The sequence below is a fragment of the Ptychodera flava genome, chromosome 8 (genome assembly GCF_041260155.1).
Source record: "Ptychodera flava strain L36383 chromosome 8, AS_Pfla_20210202, whole genome shotgun sequence".
In the NCBI taxonomy this organism is placed as follows: Eukaryota; Metazoa; Hemichordata; class Enteropneusta; family Ptychoderidae; genus Ptychodera; species Ptychodera flava.
In genome coordinates this window covers 26,559,943-26,570,834 of record NC_091935.1, presented here as the reverse complement: position 1 = coordinate 26,570,834, position 10,892 = coordinate 26,559,943, and positions in this window count along the sequence as shown.

The window sequence follows — 10,892 nt, the reverse complement described above, 5'->3', positions numbered from 1 at the left end:
TCCTTGTTAGCGTTGTTTCTGTGCACGATTCTGATGAGAAACGGTGATAAAATATGCTAGGCGACTCTCTATCTGTTTGGTGACAGGATCGCTGTCCTCATAGCGAAAATCACACTGAAAAAAGCAGGACAATTTGCTTCATATAAGGGAGCGTTAAGTTTTTACGGCTAACGGTGGGCCGGCAAAATCCAGAGGGGAGGGGTCATGCAGTTTTCAAACAGCACAGAGGAGGTCATTTAATTTTCATACGTATCCGTCCAGTCGAAAAGCAGTTTCAGTGTTCAAAAATATTCTGGGAGATAAAAATGATTTGCTGCATGATTTCATTCTCTGAAGTTATTTAACAGTAAATCTGAATAAAAGTATAATTACCTGTCATATGAACATCTTGCCTTGGCAACTCTGAGGCTTGTCTTGTTGTAGTTCGAGCACACTAAGGGCAATGAACGGTTCTATTACTTACATATTAGAGACATAGCAAGTTTTATCGGGAAAAGATTTAACAGTTATCTGTAGACTACTAGTACCATGAAAAAGCTTGTACTTTTCGGTGAATTTCCAATATTATAATTTTTTTCCACATCAGAACTTTCAAATACCCTATTTGAATCAAATACATTTGTATCAATTGTCAAACACCTGTAAAAGCAATGATTAACCTAGTTTAGCATTGTAAAAATATATTCATAGTTTTCTCATAGACTCCAATGTATAGTGAATCTACATTTCGCGAAATTTCAAAATCCAATTTCTCGCATACATATTATCTTTTAACCACCCTAGTCTAATCAAGTAGTTTGAAATGAATTATTTAACATCTCCAAATACACAGATTTAGCTAGTTTGGATTGGAAAAAAAATTTCATAGTTTCCTCATAGACTACCGTGTACAGTGAATGTACATTTCGGTGTAATTCCAAAATCCAATTTTTTGCACACTCATCCATTTGTAAGCACCCTAGTCTAATCAAGTACATTAAAGGTATACAGTCACCTGTAATCTCAATATGCCAATATATGGTCAAAGGGGCATTCCTTGGTATTCTAATGCCCATGTGAGGGCGCGGTTTTTTAAAAAGTGGCCACCCGCTTAAAATCTGTGATTGGTTAGATTTTCTCTTTCCATTGTGACTGTAGCAAAATTGGAACAGGTGACAGTATACCTTTAAAATGAATTGTCAAATGTCTATAAATACACAGATTTAACTAGTTTTGTATTAGAAAAAAATTATTCCTAGTTTCCTCATAGACTACCATGTACATTGACTCTATATTTCGGTAAGATTCCAAAAGCCAATTTCTTGCACACACATCCACTTGAAACCACTCTAGTTTAATAAAGTACATTAAGCTGAATTATTAAACGTCTATTAACACACAGAGTTAACTTGTTTTGTACAGGAAAAAATTATTCAAAGTTTCCTCTTAGACTCCCATGTATAGTGGGTGAACATTTTCAGTGAAATTCAAAAAATCAAATTTCTTGTACACATGATATACAATTATAACCATCATATTCTAATCAAGTACAATTATGCTAATCATCCAACGTCTGTATACGCACAACTATAGCAAGTTTTTCGTAGGAAAAAATTATGGAGTTTTCATAGACTCCCATGTAAGTGCATGAACATTTTCGGTGAAATTCTATAGTCAACTTTTTTGTACACATACCTGTTGTAACAACCTATTCCAATTAAGTATATTTATGCCAATTATCATATGTCAATAAATGAATAGATATTGCTGGTTTTGTTTTGAAAAAGAATTACATAGTTTCTCGTAGACTACCATGTATTGTGAATCAACATTGTTAACAGCTGGTTATCAATTAAACCCAAATATCAAAATTTTGTGCACACACTCTTGCGCAAAGAAAATTTCGATCAACCTGTAATTTCTGTCCAATCCCTTTGAGGGGATTTTCAAATTATAGCAAGTCGGAAGGGGAAATTTGAATATAGGCCTAAACACATCGTGAGTTTTTAAGGGGTCATTTGAAAACATCTGAGAATATTTTTTTGGCTTCTATCGCCCCCATCCCTCAAGCAATTGGGGTATTGAATTTTTTGTCATCTCAAAAGGGGGAGGTGTCATCAATTTTTTGGTTCAATGGGTAGGGGTTCACTTATTTTGACTGATGCACAGGAAGAATTTGCCGGCCCATCCCCTGCCGCAATTACTGAATGCTCCCTAAGCGTACGATATTATTCACGGATTCCGAACTGGAGAATCAGAGTGCCATACCCCGTCATGCCAGCCTCTACGTTTACGTTGATGATCCAGCTGCTTACCAAGGTCATAAATAACAATACTCAGAATCATATTTCGTCTTACACACAAAGTGTGCATTCATATATTTGTCTTGGCTTTTAAAACGTGTCCGTAATCTTCTGTAGAGGGAGTGCGCGTCTCAGAAGTAGGACGACGTTCTTAAATTTCATACAACGCGTTATACTGAAGCTCCTCATCATTTATGTAGTTCCTATCGACAGTGCCATTGGCTGGTTCATCATTCGCCGTTCGTTCACTATCCCTACAAAGAGGAAAGATAGAACTCTAGTATTTCTTTGATATTCACATGATCATGGAAATTTATATATTCAAATTAAAATCAGTACTGTTAAAAAGACAAAAATCGAACAAAAAAACTAGACAAACGCACGAAACATGGAAATACCTCTCATGAAATGGGTATACTTTTCACTAAAGTTGTTTTACGAATAGGGATCTTCCCACGAAATACCACCTGTCCGGGGGAGTAAGGCGAGACGATCCACTTTCTTCTATTTTATTTAAAATTTCTTTTGATTTTCTGTTAACAAATTTGAAACCTGAAAACACAGTACATGATATGTTATCTGTGTCATGGGTCATGAGATCAAAGAATCAGCATACACTGATGGCCTGACAGGTTTCTTGAAAGACATTCAATCTGCTGAAAACCTACTTTCCCTTCTTAAAACATATTCACTTATGTCGGGCTCTGTGTTAATGTTCGCATAAAGCCTCAAAAAAGCTTTAATAGAGTTTTCGTCGACCTAATAAGCTGTTCGGGATAAAATGGCCAATGTTACCTATTACGATCGCAGGAGTGTATTAATCACATGGTAGGGATGGAGTTACATGAGTTAAATCTTGATATTCCTCTGAATCGTTTATCAAAAGTTCTGCATTGCTGAAAAGACATTTTCTTTCTATTCAAGGTAGACTCTTATCCAACCTCTTGTTAATCTTGTTAATGTTAATCAGAGTGATTTTAAAACTATTAATTCAAAAATCTACTATTATCTGTGGACTAGGCATGACAGAGTAGCACGTAACAAAGTGACAGGTGACATAGGCCAAGGAGGTATTCGAATGTTAGATATTTGTGCAATGCAGAACGCCTTAAAATGACTTGGATCAAACAATATCCTGTATCAAACTTTAATCCTTGGAAACTTATTCTTGAACACTATCTGAAAGCAAATTCGAGGAAATTTTGGTTTCAATTGTAAATTTCCTGTACTGACACTGAAGATTAAGATTCTCCTTAAAATAAGTGAAATACTTAAAATATGGAGCGCTTTTGTGTGTGATAAAATGTCTCCCCTCATATCAAATACTTTCTAATAATAAAAAGTATTCTTGTAAAAGGTGACGGTGTTTTCTTTTAAACATGTTTATGATGCAGGAATTGTTTATGTTTAAGATGCCTTTCATATTGTAATAAAATCAAAGATTGACATTTTTTTTCAAAGTAAAGGTACATATCAAATCAATTTCCTACAATGGCGGGGAATAACATCAGCTTTGCCTTTAAGCTACAGATCTCATAGACTTGTATGTGCACGACCAAAACATACAGAAGTCACAACCATAATTGTTCAATACGTCTCAAAAAAGCTTGATGCTATGATCACTTGTAATTAATTTTTATTCCAAAAAGTCAGCATTTCTATAGAAGATTACTTGCAAGGGAACTTGACTGGAAGTTTAGTTATACAATGCCTTTTCAAGTTACCATCAGCAGTACTCTGCGTGACTTTCAGTTGAAAATATACCACAATCTCCTTCTAAAAAATGCAACACTGTATAGATTGACGTCATCTTTAGTAAACTCAGATCTCTGTACATTCTTTCGAAATCTCTGTGCCAAAAGTGAAGAATCCATCGAGGATTCTTCTGTATTTTGTTCTGAATACTTCAACAATCCACCAGAATACTACATCAGAAACATTAACGCATCTTTTTGTTGGTTGCATATTTTCCAAAAAAAATTATGGAATGAGCTGAAAAAAATCGAGGAACAAAGTTCTGAACTGTCTGGAAAATCCTTCACTCTAGCAAATTAGTCTTGGAGCATAAAATGGTCCGTGCTATTGAATCAAAGTGTTATTTTGTATAAGAAATGCACATATAAGAGTAAACCTAAGAAAGTGCATCCAAGGTTTCAGCTGGTAACGATAGATATTATATTTATCCAAAAGTTAGATTTGACGATTTCCTAAAGACAAGGTATGCTATGGTTAAATATTTGAGACGCCTTGCTGGTTAGATTGTTCTCGACACATGATTCTGTAATTTCCTAAGATATTTCAGTGGTGGAATGATGACCTTGTCTTTTTCCTTCTCTATGGTGCCTGCTTTTGTTTGAGTGTTTTAATGTCTTTCTTTGAATTCAAAAAGGAAATGGACCCAATTTATATGAGAGATCTTCTCACAACACCATGGCAGAGATATCTCAAGTCTTTCCTCTCTTTTGCCACAGTCATTGGTCGCTTTTCCTGGTCATTTAAAAAACAAAAAGAAATAAAAACAAAGCAAATGCATGGCAAATTTAGTAATATTAACACTCCTCATATTGTTCTCTCTAGCCGTTCTGATTTCGATAACTAATATATGAATTTTGCTTGCAAAGTACAAGAACCTGTGAAGACCAAGGGTTCACCGGGAAACAAGCATGAAAAGGTACTGATGGTGTACTGATGGTATTAATGGCGTATGTTTCTAGTATTAAACTTCAATAACTCATTTTTGCGTAGTTTACTATATATCACCATGAAGACCGCCCGAATGCATTGTCAAGTTGTTTTGGAGAATATATCCTCTCTCTGTAATACTGATGTTTGTGTTCGATCAACGAATTTGTTATGGTGACTTTAGAGAATTTCATTCCTGTCAAAATCAAGCCGTTCACACGAGTACACAAACGAAAGTAATGTTAAATTTTTGTCGGTGTTTGACAATGCAGAAGTTTTCAGAATCATTGGTGTGTTCAATCTCTAGCACCGAGAGTTTGGTCGTTCAACACAGTGTGACAAACATAGTGGCAAAAAACCTCATGCTTCCTTCAGTATCTAGTTAAGGCCAAAGTCGTCTGCTCATGTGCAGCTGGCTCGAAAGGTTATATCTGATTGGTCGATTGTCACTTTTCACAGCAACCAACGGAGTCTACTATGTATAATCACAGAGAAACATATAGACAGTGGCAACACTTGCATGCCTTCTGTTCCATGGTCGTCTCGGTAGACTATTGGCTTTTTTATATTAAAATGAGCTTCAAAGGTGTTAAACTTTTTTGAGGCTTTGTTTGTGGTTGATAATTACACGAGATTATGCGAAAAATACGACGAGATGGCATCGTACTGCCAGTCGCGTAGCAACCATAGTTACTTTGTGAGCTCTCAGGCCAGAAACACTGCTTCACGCCAATCAAAACATAACACGCCAGCAGTTTCATAAACATGTCCTTCCCTGACGCACGTGTAAAAGACGGTATGACTGACCGTAAACCATTGAGTAAAACCTGACAGTATCGATAAAAGACTTTCAAATTTGGTTCAAATACACTCATTATATATTCATAAAAATATGAGAGGAATTTTTAAAACGGTAAAACTCATTTTCCTGAAGCTCAAAACACTCCCGTTTTCGCCAGCACGTCAATTCTGCTCAGCACCACACGACAACAACAACACAAACTTTGCCGAACATACTTTCGCTTAACAATTGGCGAAAATCCGAAAATTACCGAAGGATTCATGGTCGGCACTCTTCGGAAAAGAGAGGCGAGAGCAACCTGAGGCGAGACGAACATGGATGGGTTACGTAACCGCTTCACGCCTTAAACAATACCCGTTGCCACTCTATCTATCTTTCTCTATGCTATAATTCAATGATAACGGTAAGATGCTGTCAACAAATGTGATAACAGCTTCCGAGATGCTGCACATTAGCCCAAAGTTGTTGCTGGTAAGCGTACGCATCACTTGATAGCGTTTGCGTCAACACTTTCCTGTTTTTGTGAATCAAAGGTTGGCGATTCAGAAAAAAGTATTGAAGTCGCAACATGGCGTGTTTTCTACAAACTGCCTCTACCATTAAATTAACCAGAAATCAATGCAAGCAGACCAAGTGACTGTAAACAGACTTAAAAACCTTTATAATAAGCTCTGAAATTGCGCGTCGCTTTGTTTTGAAAGAAGCCATAAAAAAATCAAATCACTTTAATTTGTGCCTCAACCGAATAAAATAAGATAAAATACTCCATGTGATCGTGGTCGTTTCGATGATCCTTTTACGGAGAATGGATAAGAAAACAACAAAAACAAACAAACAAACAAACAATACAATACAACAACAAAAAGAGCTGCAATAGTGATTCACCGTGCGATTAACCCTCGATGTGACATGCCAATTATATATGACAGGAATGAAAGTTAAATATCGCACAGTATTGCTCTCGGGACCACAAGGTTAGCCATCAGAAATTTACAAAATGGAGGTCAGACCAACGTAAGAAATATGTAAGGAATTTTATCTACCTTGCATACCTTGCATAATATAGAAATAATGGGAGACGCCCTGACCATCAACATTTATTTATGGGCAAGAGTGAGTGTGAAGCCAAAATCAACTGGCGAGACTTCCGAGCTGGCTAATTTTGGCTTTCCTCTCGCCCACGCCCATAAATAAACATTAATGGTCAAGGCTGTTATTTCCATTGTATCATCAACGGACCATAGAAAACCGTCGAAACTTACGAGAATTTCCAACGCAAAGGACAGCGGGGCCCCAGAACTTGTATTTCATAAATGTTGTATTTGCTGAACAGTGTGTAGTGAAACACGCGACACGCTATCACGCGTGCTGCAAATATTTTGCAAATCCGGAGATGTTTTTGGAAAAAAGTGTCCGAATTTCTCCCACAAGTGCTCCATTTTAGCTTCTGATTGACTCTGATCTTTCTACAAATCACAATGTAAGTATTAGTGGTAAACTTACGATGTTAAATTTACGACATTGTGAGTCGTGAATATTATTATTCATATGAACATATTTAAACAAACCATAACTGTGTATTTGTGGTCACTCACGTGGTTCGGCCCGACCAATCAAAATGTGACGGACGGGGCATGGTAAAATAATATCAAATGAAAATGAGAATTGCGTTCACTTAGCATTTCAACGATGATACACTGATCAAATAAGTCGTAAATATACACTTTAAGCAATTATTGCGCATTCGCATGAGACAGCATTTTGTGAAGCTAATGCAGCTGCCAATGGCACCATACTGTATAGAGACTGTAACTCAAAACTGTAGACCAACCGATCAAACCCCGAACTTACCTCTTCTTGGTTAATGTACAGCATAATATTATTAGAATTATAAGCAGTACTAATGCGATAACGCCAGGAACTGGTCCAAATATCCAACCTGAAAGACAATTTCAGTAACCTAATCATTGTTCTATGTATTCGATGAGTAGACATGGTGCAGCTTTATTGCTATACTAGAAGTTCAACATGTTTCAAAACCTTAAAGGCTACAATAAATGCGGTGTATCTATTGCAGGATAACGAGATTTTTGTTAACCCAAAATTCATAAAACACGTTGTTTAACAAAAGCGGTTGAAGTGATTTGTGTTTAATGTGCAATGGATATATGTTGCTTAGTTCAAGTTAAGGTGAAGTTGAAAATACCTAGAAAAAATCCCGAATCGGCATCTTCAAGACCAGAGGTTGGATTATATTCTGTAAGATAATGGGAACACATCTCACCGATTTGCCAATACCATTCTTCAGAATTATGTAAACGTTTCCACCAATGTTAAAGATATAAAGACTAGTGTATACACACAACCGTGCATTTTTACATATACATACACACGCACAAACAGATAGGCAGGTCAACATACATACATACATACATACATACATACATACATACATACATACATACATACATACTGTACATACGAGAAAAAAACTTAGAAAGAGATTTATACGTTTAGTTTGTTATGATTGCTGATGTGTTCAGATAAGTCAATTTATAGGTCGCTGTAAGGACAAAATACAGTTTTAAACTTGAGTTGAACTTACAAAATTATCAAAATGAGATCTTTTCTGTTCTGAAAATGTTATTAACGATTAATATTATTGATTTTCTTAGTCCTGGTAAAGCAGTTATTGACTCAAGAGGACAAGTGCAGCGACCGCCAGCACTGTAACTTCAGGTTTTTAAAAATACTGGGGCAGGGTTGCCTAAAAAGCAAACGCGTTATGCCTGCTACATGCATGGAATGCCAACTTTAGACTGGCAAATAGTGGTAATGTAATAACAGACGTTTATTTTCGATGAGTGCTACGAATGATATCATTGTTCTCACCCATGCATTGTGGCAACAATGCGTTCCACTCCCCGTTGTGGCATTCGACAGATGAGTAGGTAGGATTGCATAGAAACATAATAAAATGCACCATAATTATGCGAAAATGTACCTTAATTATGCCAAATGTGTAATACCTCGTCTTTCTTTGAAAAGATTGCCAATTGACAGGGATTATAATATTGATGCTCACAACTTGAAGACTGTTTATAGTTACAGTGACCTAGGCGTGACACTAGACACAAAGTTAACTTTTTCAACTCACGTTGTTTCCATTGTCACTGATGCTCGAAGACTACTTGGCATGCTAAAAAGGTTTGGCAAAAGGTTGTCGGTGGATGCATTGCTCGTGGTTTACAAAATGTTCATTAGAACTAAACTCGAGTATGCATCAGTTGTTTGGAACAGCATTGACAAAGTGTACTCAGACAAACTAGAAGCTGTACAGCGTAACTTTGTTAAATATTTGTGTTATCTTGTAAAAGTAAGGTTTGATGATTATTCATATGATGATCTGTGTGTTATATTTAATTTGCCAATGCTGTCTAAAAGGCGCACTTATTTTGACCTTGTTTTTCTTTACAAATCAATTAATGCCCTTTTTGATTGCCAATTTTTAATTTACACATTCCTGGGCGATCAACTAGACAGAAAAGTACATTCCATGAACCTGGTGGTAGTGTTGAATTTACTAGCAATTCACTTTTTAATCGCATTCCATGGCTATATACTATTTTTTATCAATGTCTTCCAATTTTAATATTCTGTTTCGAGTTTTAAAATAAAGCAAAAAGCGCTTGTTTTTGACTTTTTACTTTTTCCTCGTTGTGCATGTCATTAAGCTTTCTTGTCCTGTAGCCTCATGTTCTTTGTTTTTTTACCTTAATCCTCCTGTAAGTACGGATGTATATGGTTTTTTTCAACTGTATAATATATGTGTTGGAGTTCGAAATAAATAAATAAATAAATAAATAAATTGACCACATAGCCGGGGTCACAGATGACTTTCACAGTGTCACAACTACAATATGGCAAATGTTATCAGTGTCAGCCCTACCATTGTCTACTTCTTCCGGGACCTCACATCGAACCTGTCCTGCATTAATCTTACGGAAAGGAAGTGTGGACTTGCATGATTTAACACCTCCAAGACCAATTAAGTCTGTTTAGCTTTCGAAAGTTTTAAAAGAGAGAACAAACACTATTTGCTGGATTATTTGCTGGCTATGTTTTGTCAAGAGCTACAGCGTTACAGTGACCCACAATTAAGACGTGACATTCAGAAAAATTACAGCTAGATGATTATTTCATCATGAAGAGCCACGATTCTAAAAATATTTGATGGGGTCACAATTTCCAACATTCTGTATGTTAAAAAGGAATTGAAACGAAAACTGTCTGTGAAGCTGATGACGATGATAACGGCTGTGATAACGACGACGTTGGCGATGATGATGATGATAATGATGATAATGATGATAGTTATAATGATGATGGTAACGATGAGGATGATAGTGATGATGATGATGATCATCATATGACAGCTACAACGACTACTAGGATGGGGATGTTGCTGATGAAGTTGAAGACAACGGAAGTGACGTAATTCACATGAATCTGATCACTTTGAAACAAATATGTCAGCTCACCTGAGAAATCAATGGCAAATACACCACAGCCATTGCTTTCGTTGATTTTGTACAACTGAATAAATGCTTTTTTCGAACGAGAGTTAATAGTAGACGTTGGAGGCGACGTTTTATTATACTGACCCAACACAGTCACATTGCCATTATACTTCTCAGTAATGATGATCTCAAAAGTTTCGTCAGAGAAGTTGAATATCGTGAAATCAAGACTGACATGATCTTTAACGGTTGTTATATTCCAAGAACAATTAGATTTGTCGTTGTTACATCCGGGGAACCGGGGTGAGTAGATAGTTCCGTTGTTCGTCGTGTAGTTTCCTCCACAGGCTCCATTTTTGCTGCGATGATGATGAAACGGGGTTTGAAAATGTTGTGTTATCTCTTCGAGAATACATGTTTGCAAACAACAACAACAACAACAACAACTACTACTATAATAATAATAACAACAACAAAATCAATAATAAAATAATGCCATAATCAGGGACAAAGCTCTTGCAAGTTATATGATGTAACTGCACTAAATATATATTGAATGCATGTCAGTACCAGTCTTGTACCAATCACATTGAATTTTGTCAACAC